The sequence below is a fragment of the Arachis ipaensis genome, chromosome B5 (assembly GCF_059453495.1).
Source record: "Arachis ipaensis isolate K30076 ecotype BB chromosome B5, ASM5945349v1, whole genome shotgun sequence".
In the NCBI taxonomy this organism is placed as follows: Eukaryota; Viridiplantae; Streptophyta; class Magnoliopsida; order Fabales; family Fabaceae; genus Arachis; species Arachis ipaensis.
Genome location: NC_142440.1, coordinates 48,539,289 through 48,549,673, shown reverse-complemented (window position 1 = coordinate 48,549,673; position 10,385 = coordinate 48,539,289). Strand labels below are relative to the sequence as shown.

The 10,385-nt window shown below is 38.9% G+C and overlaps 2 non-coding genes across 2 annotated transcripts; one reads left to right on the top strand and one right to left on the bottom strand.

Annotated features, from left to right (window-relative positions):
- Positions 1-1,988: 1,988 nt before the first annotated feature.
- Positions 1,989-2,095, bottom strand: LOC148564110 (small nucleolar RNA R71). The gene has a single exon (XR_015885196.1). It is a non-coding gene; the product is annotated as a small nucleolar RNA R71 (small nucleolar RNA).
- A 7,426-nt stretch (positions 2,096-9,521) lies between these two features.
- Positions 9,522-9,629, top strand: LOC148564109 (small nucleolar RNA R71). Its single transcript, XR_015885003.1, has one exon. It is a non-coding gene; the product is annotated as a small nucleolar RNA R71 (small nucleolar RNA).
- The last annotated feature ends 756 nt before the right edge of the window (positions 9,630-10,385 follow it).

The following is a 10,385-nucleotide window of genomic DNA, read 5'->3' as shown; positions in this document are numbered from 1 at the left end:
CATCACAAAAGATGATTGATTCTCATCAATTTAGCTGCTGAATGTAATGTCCTGCTAAAGCTTGGCCAAACATGTCTAATCTTTTTAGACTGAAGCTTTAGACTAACATTGCATGATTCCTGGAATTCTTATTAAAAGTTTTGAATCCCTTTATTTTCTTTTCCATATAAGTTTTGAAAATCACAAAAAATAATTTATAAAATCATAAAAATAAAAAATATTTTATGTTTCTTGTTTGAGTGTAGTATCAATTTTTAAGTTTGGTATCAATTGCATTCTTCCTGCATTTTTCGAAAACATGCAATATGTTCTTCATTAATCTTCAAGTTGTTCTTGATGATTTCATTGCTCTGATCTTTAAATTCTCTTGTTTTGTGTGTTTCGTTGTTTCTCATATGCATTCTCAATTTGTTAGTGTCTCCTATATGAAAATTTTTAAGTTTGGTGTCCTGCATGCATTGTTTATTTGATCTTAGTTGCAATTTTTATTGTTTCTCATCATTAAAAATTCAAAAATATTTTCAAAATTGTGTCTTTTTAAGTCAATAATACAGAGAATTGAAGATTTAGAGCATTCAGCAGAGGAATCAAACAGAAAAAGCTGGGCGTTCAAAACGCCCAATGAAGAAGGAAAACTGGCGTTTAAATGCCAGCCAGGGTACCTGGCTGGGCGTTTAACGCCCAAAAAGGTAGCATTTTGGGCGTTAAACGCCAGAATGGATGCCATTCTGGGCGTTTAACGCCAGGATGACACTAGAGGGAAGATTTTGTTTTTAACTCAAATTTTTTTCAAATCTTCATAATTTTTCAAAATCAAATCTTTTTCAAATCATATCTTTTCAATCATATCTCTTCAAAATCAATTTCTTTCCAATTTTTATTATTTTCGAAAATCCTTGTTATAATTAATGATTTACTTCAAAATTTTCTAGTTGTTACTTGCCTATTAAGAAAGGATCAAAAGTTTTAATTCTAGAATCATATCTTCTAATTTCTTGTTAGTCAAGTAAATCAACTTTAATTTCAAAACTTTCTCTTTTTAGTTTGATTTTCAATCATATCTTCTCAATCATATCTTTTTAATCACATCTTTTTTCAAAATCAACTCTCAATCATATCTTTTTTATTTCTAATTTCAAAATCTTTTTCAAAAATCACTTAATTTCTTTCCCAATCTTAATTTTCGAAAATCTCAATCAAATTTTCAAATTTCTTTTTATTATTTTAAAATCTTCTTAATTTATTTTCGAAAATTCTTCCCCTCTTCTCACATCCTTCTATTTAAGGGACTAACACTCCTCCTCAAGGTGCAATTCGAACTCTATCCTTCTTTATGTGTTCGAATTCTCTTCTATCTACCTCCTCCTTCTATTCTTCTTTTCCTTTGACACCTCAAGGAATCTCTATACTGTCACATAGAGGATTCCCTACTTTCTTGTTCTCCTCTCTTTCATATGAGCAGGAACAAAGATAAAGGCATACTTGTTCAAGCTGATCCTGAACCTGAAAGGACCTTGAAGAGAAAACTAAGAGAAGCTAAATTCTCTCTAGAGGGCCTAACAGAGCTTTTCAAAGAAGAAGAAACCATGGCAGCCGAAAACAACAATGCCAACAATGCAAGGAAGGTGCTTGGTGACTTTACTGCACCTACTCCCGACTTCTATGGGAGAAGCATCTCAATCCCTGCCATTGGAGCAAACAACTTTGAGCTTAAGCCTCAATTAGTTTCTCTAATGCAATAGAATTGCAAGTTTCATGGACTTCCATTGGAAGATACTCATCAGTTCTTAGCTGAATTCTTGCAAATCTGTGACACTGTCAAGACCAATGGGGTTGACCTTGAAGTCTACAGACTTATGCTTTTTACTTTTGCTGTAAGAGACAGAGCTAGGACATGGTTGGATTCACAACCTAAAGAAAGCCTGAACTCTTGGGAAAAGCTAGTCAATGCCTTCTTGGCAAAGTTCTTTCCACCTCAAAAATTGAGTAACCTTAGAGTGGAAGTCCAAACCTTCAGACAGAAGGAAGGTGAATCCCTCTATGAAGCTTGGGAAAGATACAAGCAACTGATCAGAAGATGTCCTTCTGACATGCTTTCTGAATGGAGCATCATAGGAATTTTCTATGATGGTCTGTCTGAACTATCCAAGATGTCATTGGATAGCTCTGCTAGAGGATCTCTTCATCTGAAGAAGACGCCTGCAGAAGCTCAGGAACTCATTGAAATGGTTGCAAATAACCAATTCATGTACACTTCTGAAAGGAATCCTGTGAATAATGGGATAGCTCAGAAGAAAAGAGTTCTTGAGATTGATACTCTGAATGCCATGTTGGCTCAGAATAAAATATTGACCCAACAAGTCAATATGATTTCTCAGAGTCTGTTTGGAATGCAAGCAGCAACAGGCAGTACTAAGGAAGCTTCCTCTGAAGAAGAAGCTTATGATCCTGAGAACCCAGCAATGGAAGAGGTGAATTATATGGGAGAACCCTATAGAAACACCTATAATCCTTCATGGAGAAATCATCCAAATCTCTCATGGAAGGATCAACAGAGACCTCAACAAGGTTTCAATAACAATAATGGTGGAAGAAATAGGTTTAGCAATAGCAAGCCTTTTCCATCATCTTCTCAGCATCAGACAAAGAATTCTAAGCAAAGCCACTCTAACATAGCAACAATAGTCTTTGATCTAATCAAAACCACTCAAAGTTTCATGACTGAAATAAGGTCCTCCATTAGAAATTTGGAAGCACAAGTGGGTCAACTGAGTAAGAAAATTACTGAACTCCCTCCTAGTACTCTCCCAAGCAATACAGAAGAGAATCCAAAGAGAGAGTACAAGGCCATAAACACGTCTCACATGGCCAAACTTGGAGAGGAGGAAGAGGCAGTGATCTCCACTGAGGAAGACCTCAATGGACGTCCACTGACCTCCATGGAATTCCCTAATGAAGAACCATGGGAATCTGAGGCTCAGATTGAGACCATAGAGATTCTATTAAATTTACTTCTGTCATTCATGAGCTCTGATGAATATTCCTCCTCTGAAGAGGATGAAGATGTTACTGAAGAGCAAGTTGCTAAGTACCTTGGAGCAATCATGAAGCTAAATGCCAGGCTGTTTGGTAATGAGACTTGGGAGGATGAACCTCTATTGCTCATCAAAGAACTGAATGACTTGACTAGGAAGAGATTACCTCTGAAGAGACAAGACCCTGGAAAGTTCTCAATACCTTGTACCATAGGCACCATGACCTTTGAGAAGGCTCTATGTGACCTGGGATCAAGTATAAACCTTATGCCTCTCTCTGTAATGGAGAAGCTAGGGATCATTGAGGTACAAGCTGCAAGAATCTCACTGGAGATGGCAGACAATTCAAAGAAACAGGATTATGGACTTGTAGAGGATGTCTTGGTAAAGGTTGAAGACTATTACATCCCTGCTGATTTCATAATCTTAGAAACTGGGAAGTGTATGGATGAATCCATCATCCTTGGCAGACCCTTCCTTGCCACAGCAAAGCTGTGATTGATGTTGACAGAGGAGAATTGATCATTCAAGTGAATGAAGATTCCCTTATGTTTAAAGCTCAAGGATATCCCTCTGTCAACATGGAGAGGAAGCATGAAGAGCTTCTCTCAATACAGAGTCAAACAGAGCCCCCACAGTCAAACTCTAAGTTTGGTGTTGGGAGGCCACAACCAAACTTTAAGTTTGGTGTTGAACCCCCACACTCAAACTCTAAGTTTCGTGTTGGGAAGTTCCAACATTACTCTGAACATCTGTGAGGCTCCATGAGAGCCACTGTCAAGCTATTGACATTAAAGAAGCACTTGTTGGGAGGCAACCCAATTTTTACTTATCCATGTTAAATTTCTATTTTCTTTTGTTATTCTGTAGGTTGATGATCATGTGAAGTCACAAAAACAATTGAAAAAAAACCAAAAACAGAAGGAAAAATAGAATAAAAAACAGAACACCCTGGAGGAGAAACTTACTGGCGTTTAAACGCCAGTAAGGGTAGCAGAATGGGAGTTAAACGCCCAGTCTGGCACCATTCTGGGCATTTAACGCCAGAAATGGGCACCAGACTGGCGTTTAATGCCAGAAATGGGCAAGAAGCTGGCATTAAACACCAGAAATGGGCAGCAGCCTGGCGTTTAACGCCAGGATTGGCAGCAAGGGGCATTTTGCACGCCACATGGTGCAGGGATGAGAAATCCTTGACACCTCAGGATCCGTGGACCTCACAGGATCCCACCTACCCCACCTCTCTCTCTCTTCTTCACCTATTCACCAATCACCTCAATACCTCTTCCCCAAAAAAAAAAAAACCCTCACCTATTAAATCCCACCATTCTCTTCACCACTCACATCCATCCTTCATAAAACCCCACCTACCTCACCACTCAAATTCAAACCACTTTCCCTCCCAAACCCACCCATAATGGCCGAACCATACTCCCCTCTCCACCCCTATATAAACCCATCTTCACTCCTTCATTTTCACACAACATACACACTACCTCTGCCCCTTGGCCGAAATACAAAGCCCATTCCATCTCCTCTATTTCTTCTTCTTCTACTCTCTTCCTTCTTCTTTTGCTCGAGGACGAGCAAACCTTCTAAGTTTGGTGTGGTAAAAGCGTTGATTTTTATTTTTCCATAACCATTTATGGCACCAAAGGCCGGAGAAACCTCTAGAAAGAGGAAAGGGAAGGCAAAAGCTTCCACCTCCGAGTCATGGGAGATGGAGAGATTCATCTCAAAGGTCTATCAAGACCACTTCTATGAAGTTGTGGCCAAGACTCCTCATTGAAGAAGACAAGCCCATCACCAAGAAAAGGATGGAGCAAACAAGAGAGCCCACTCATGGACCTCAACAAGAGCATGAGGAAATTCCTCATCATGAAATCCCTGAGATGCCTCAAGGGATGCATTTTCCTCCACAAAACTATTGGGAGCAAATCAACACCTCCCTAGGAGAATTAAGTTCCAACATGGGACAACTAAGGGTGGAGTACCAAGAGCATTCTATCCTCCTCCATGAAATTAGAGAAGACCAAAGAGTTATGAGAGAGGAGCAACAAAGGCAAGGAAGAGACATTGAGGAGCTCAAGCACTCCATAAGATCTTCAAGAGGAAGAACAAGCCGCCATCACTAAGGTGGACCCGTTCTTTAATTTCCTTGTTCTTTATTTTCCTGTTTTTCGAATTTTATGTTTATGTTTATTTATGTTTGTGTCTTTATTACATGATCATTAGTGTCTAAGTGTCTATGCCTTAAAGCTATGAAAATGAATCCATCACCTTTCTTAAATGAAAAATGTTTTTAATTGAAAAAGAAAAAGAAGTGCATGAATCTCAAATTTTAAAATAGTTTAATTATTTTGATGTGGTGGCAATACTATTGTTTTTCTGAATGAATGCTTGAATAGTGCATATTTTTGAATTTGTTGTTTAAAGAATGTTAAAATTGTTGGCTCTTGAAAGAATGATGGGAAAAGGAGAAATGTTATTTGATAATCTGAAAAATCATAAAATTGATTCTTGAAGCAAGAAAAAGCAGTGAAAAGCTTGCAGAAAAAGGATATATGTGAAAAAAAAAAGAAGAAAGAAAAAGAAAAGCAAGCAGAAAAAGCCAATACCCCTTTAAACCAAAAGGCAAGGGTGATAAAAAGGATCCAAGGCTTTGAGCATCAGTGGATAGGAGGGCCCACAGGAATAAAATCCTGGCCTAAGAGGCTCAACCAAGCTGTCCCTAACCATGTGCTTGTGGCGTGAAGGTGTCAAATGAAAACTTGAGACTGAGCGGTTAAAGTCGAGGTCCAAAGCAAGAAGAAGAGTGTGCTTAAGAACCCTGGACACCTCTAATTGGGGACTCTAGCAAAGCTGAGTCACAATCTGAAAAGGTTCACCCAGTTATGTGTCTGTGGTATTTACGTATCCGGTGGTAATATTGGTAAACAAAGTGCTTAGGGCCACGGCCAAGACTCATAAAGTAGCTGTGTTCAAGAATCAACATACTTAACTAGGAGAATCAATAACACTATCTGGATTCTGAGTTCCTATAGATGCCAATCATTCTGAACTTCAAGGAATAAAGTGAGATGCTAAAACTGTTCAGAAGCAAAAAGCTAAAAGCCCCGCTCATCTAATTAACACTGATCTTCATAGATATTTTTGGAATTCATTGTATATTCTCTTCTTTTTATCCTATTTGATTTTCAGTTGCTTGGGGACAAGCAACAATTTAAGTTTGGTGTTGTGATGAGCGGATAATTTATACGCTTTTTGGCATTGTTTTTAGTATGTTTTTAGCATATTTTAATTAGTTTTTATTATATTTTTATTAGTTTTTAAATAAAAATCATTCTTCTGGACTTTACTATGAGTTTGTGTGTTTTTTTGTGACTTCAGGTATTTTCTGGCTAAAATTGAGGGACCTGAGCAAAAATCTGATTCCGAGGCTGAAAAAGGACCGCAGATGCTGTTGGATTCTGACCTCCCTGCACTCAAAGTGGATTTTCTGGAGCTACAGAATCCCAATTGGCGCGCTCTTAACTGCGTTAGAAAGTAAACATCCTGGGCTTTCCAACAATATATAATAGTCCATACTTTGCCCAAGATTTGATGGCCCAAACAGGCGTTCCAAGTCAGCTCAAGAATTCTGGCGTTTAACTCCAAAACTAGCACAAAAGCTGGAGTTAAACGCCCAAACTGGCACAAAAGCTGGCGTTTAACTCCAAGAAAAGTCTCTACACATGGAAGCTTCAATGCTCAGCCCAAGCACACACCAAGTGAGCCCGGAAGAAGATTTCTGCATTAATTACTGATTTCTGTAAACCCTAGGCTACTAGTTCTCTATAAATAAGACCTTATATTATTGTATTTTCATCTTTGGATGTTTAGTCCCTAGACTTTGATAGACCTTTTCATGTTTGGGGGCTGGCCTCATGGCCATGCCTAGACCTTGTTCTTATGTATTTTCAACGGTGGAGTTTCTACACACCATAGATTAAGGTGTGGAGCTTTGCTGTTCTTCATGAATTAATACAAAGTACTATCGTTTTTCTATTCAACTCAAGTCTATTTCTTCTCCAAGATATTAATTAGTTATTCAACTTGTTGAATGTGATGATCCGTGACACTCATCATCATTCTCATCTATGAACATGTGCCTGACAACCACCTCTGTTCTACTAGCAATGGCTTGAATGCGTATCTCTTGGGTTTCTAATCTAAGATTGGAACCTTCGTGGTATAGGCTAGAATTATTGGCGGCCATTCCTGAGATCCGGAACATCTTAACCTTGTCTGTGGTATTTTGAGTAGGATCTGAGAAGGGATGATTGTGACGAGCTTCAAACTCGCGATTGTTGGGCGTGTGACAGACGCAAAAGGATCAATGGATCCTATTCCAGCATGATCGAGAACCGACAGATGATTAGCCGTGTGGTGACAGCGCATTTGGAATGTTTTCACTGAGAGGACGGGAAGTAGCCATTGATAACGGTGATGCCCAACATAAAGCTTGCCATGGAAAAGAGTATGAATGATTGGAAGAAGGCAATAGGAAAGCAGAGGTTCAGGAGGAACAAAGCATCTTCATACGCTTATCTGAAATTCCAACCAAAGAATTACATAAGTATCTCTATCTTTATTTTATGTTTTATTCATCTTTTAATTCCCAATTCTCCATCACCATCTGAATTCGCCTGACTGAGATTTACAAGATGACCATAGCTTGCTTCAAGCCGACAGTCTCCGTGGGATCGACCCTTACTCACGTAAGGTATTACTTGGATGACCCAGTGCACTTGCTGGTTAGTTGTGCGGAATTGTGACAAAGTCTGATTCACGTTTAAGAGCTCCAAGTCCTTTGGCACCATTGTTGATGATCACAATTTCGCATACCACTCCACATCTATAAGTGCTCTAGCAGTAGCCAAAAATGGTCTCCCCATAATGATTGGATGAAGATGGCTTTCTTTCATTTCAAGAACCATAAAATCTGCAGGGAGGAAATATTTTCCTACTTTCACCAATACATTTTCAACCACTCCTATTGCTTGTTTTTTAGTCTTGTCAGCCAATTGGAGGATTACATCAGTGGATTTTAACTCATTGATTTGCATCTTCTTCATGAGAGACAGAGGCATTAGATTTATGCTTGCTCCCAAATCACAAAATCCTCTATCAATCATTGTGTTTCCTGTGGCACAGGAGATGTGAAAACTCCCTGGATCCTTCTTCTTTGAGGGTAACTCCTTCTGTATAAGGGCACTGCTTTCTTTATTCATCACCACTGCCTTTCAAGGTATTTTTCTTGGTTAGCAGTTCCTTCATGCATTTGATGTAAGATGGCATCTATTGAAGGGTTTTGATGAAAGGAATGTTGATGTGAAGAGACTTGAATGTATCTAGGAACCTAGAGTATGTCTTCTCTTCTCCACCACCTCTAAGTCTCTGAGGATATGGTGCTTTTGGCACATAAGGTCTCAGGATTTCCTTCTTCATTGGTTCCTTCAACTGTACCAGATAAATTCCTTGTTCTGCCTCTCTTACATTTTTCTTTGACTCCTCTATATTATGCTCTGAGTGCCTACAAGCTTCTTCCTCCCGAATCTCCTCATCTCTTAGAGTGATCACTTGCATTCTTCCCATCTCACTTTCTTGGTCTCTTCTTTTGGATTTTTCTCAATATCACTTGGAAAGCTGTCTGTGGACTTTGGAATCTACTGAAAAAGGTATCCTACTTGAGATTCAAGCTTCTTGATGGTCTCTCCTCGACTTTTCATACTGGTCCTCACTTCATCCTTAAATATTCTGTTATCCTGAACTTCCTTCCAAAGGTTCTCAAGCATGGCCTCAATCCTGGATAGCCTATCCTCAGATGGTGGATTGGAAGTTGGATGTTGAGGTTGGTTAATTTGGGTTTGGTGTGGTGGCTGAGAAGAAATGTTTTGTGTGGCTTGATATGGTCTTTGGTTTGAGTGTTGGTAATTGGAGTTGTTGCACTGGTTGGGGTTGTGCGGTCTATGATCTTAGATCTGGTTTTGTTGGTTTCCCCACCAAAAATTTGGGTGATTTTTCCAACCAGGGTTATAAGTCTTGGAGTATGGATCATGAGCTTACCTTGATGAATTTCCAATGTAATTGGCTTCCTCCCAGTTACTTCCTTCTTTTGTATTCAGCTCTGCTTGTGCCGATGGTTGAGTATGGATAGCTGCAGCTTGATTCTTCTCCATCTGCTTGGTAAGATCAAATAGTTGCTTAGTGATCATCTTATTTTTGGGCCAAAAATGCATCCATGTGGTTCAGCTCCATCACTCCTCTGTTATTACTTCTGTCAGAGGCATAAAAATATTCATTGTTAGCCACTGTTTCAATGACATCAATGGCTTCCTCTATGGTCTTCTTCTTGTTGAGAGAACTTCCAGAAGAGTGATCTAAAGCCTTCTTTGACTCATATGACAAACCTTCATAGAAAATATGTAGTTGTACCCACTCATTAAATATGTCAGGAGGGCACCTCTTTGTCAGATCTTTATATCTCTCCCATGCTTCAAAGAGGGTTTCACCATCTTGTTGCCTGAATGTTTGTACATCAGTCCTTAATATGTTAACTCTTTGAGGAGGGTAGAATCTTGCCAAGAATTTGTTCACCGCATCTTTCCAAGTTGTCAAACTCTCCTTAGGGAAGGATTCTAACCACTTTGATGCTTTATCTCTCAGAAAAAAGGGAATAGAAGTAGTCTGTAGGTGTCAGGATGCACACCATTTAACTTTACAGTATCACAAATTCTCAAGAAGGTGGTTAAGTGCTGATTAGGATCTTCTTGTGCACTTTCTCCAAATGAGCAATTATTTTGGACAAGAGTAATGAGCTGTGGCTTCAACTCGAAGTTATTGGCATGAATGGTTGGCTTGAGAATGCTACTACCACAATTTCCAGGGTCGGGATTAATATAAGAGCCTAGAACTCTACTTTCTTGCCCAACATGATTAGCTACACCGTCTCTGGCATGATTATGCACTTCTTCCTCTATACCAATAACATTTTTCCCTCTTGATTCCCTCCTTAATCTAAGGAAGGTCCTCTCAGGTTCACTATAAAAAGAAGTTGAAGTTTCCCCTCTTCCACTTGACATACACTCAGCAGACAGCAAGAAGACAGCAAGGAGAATTCACAAAAATTAATGGTTAGCTTGGTTAGTGCAATTAATCAAACAGTTAGTGGATTAACTTGCTGAAAAGTAAAGAAATAAAGAAAAATAGATCAAATTGCAGAAGGTAAAAGTAAACAGCTGAAATTGAAACTTAATTAACAAAAGAAAAGAAAAATGTTCAATCTAGTTATCCTCCAATTTAGTAATT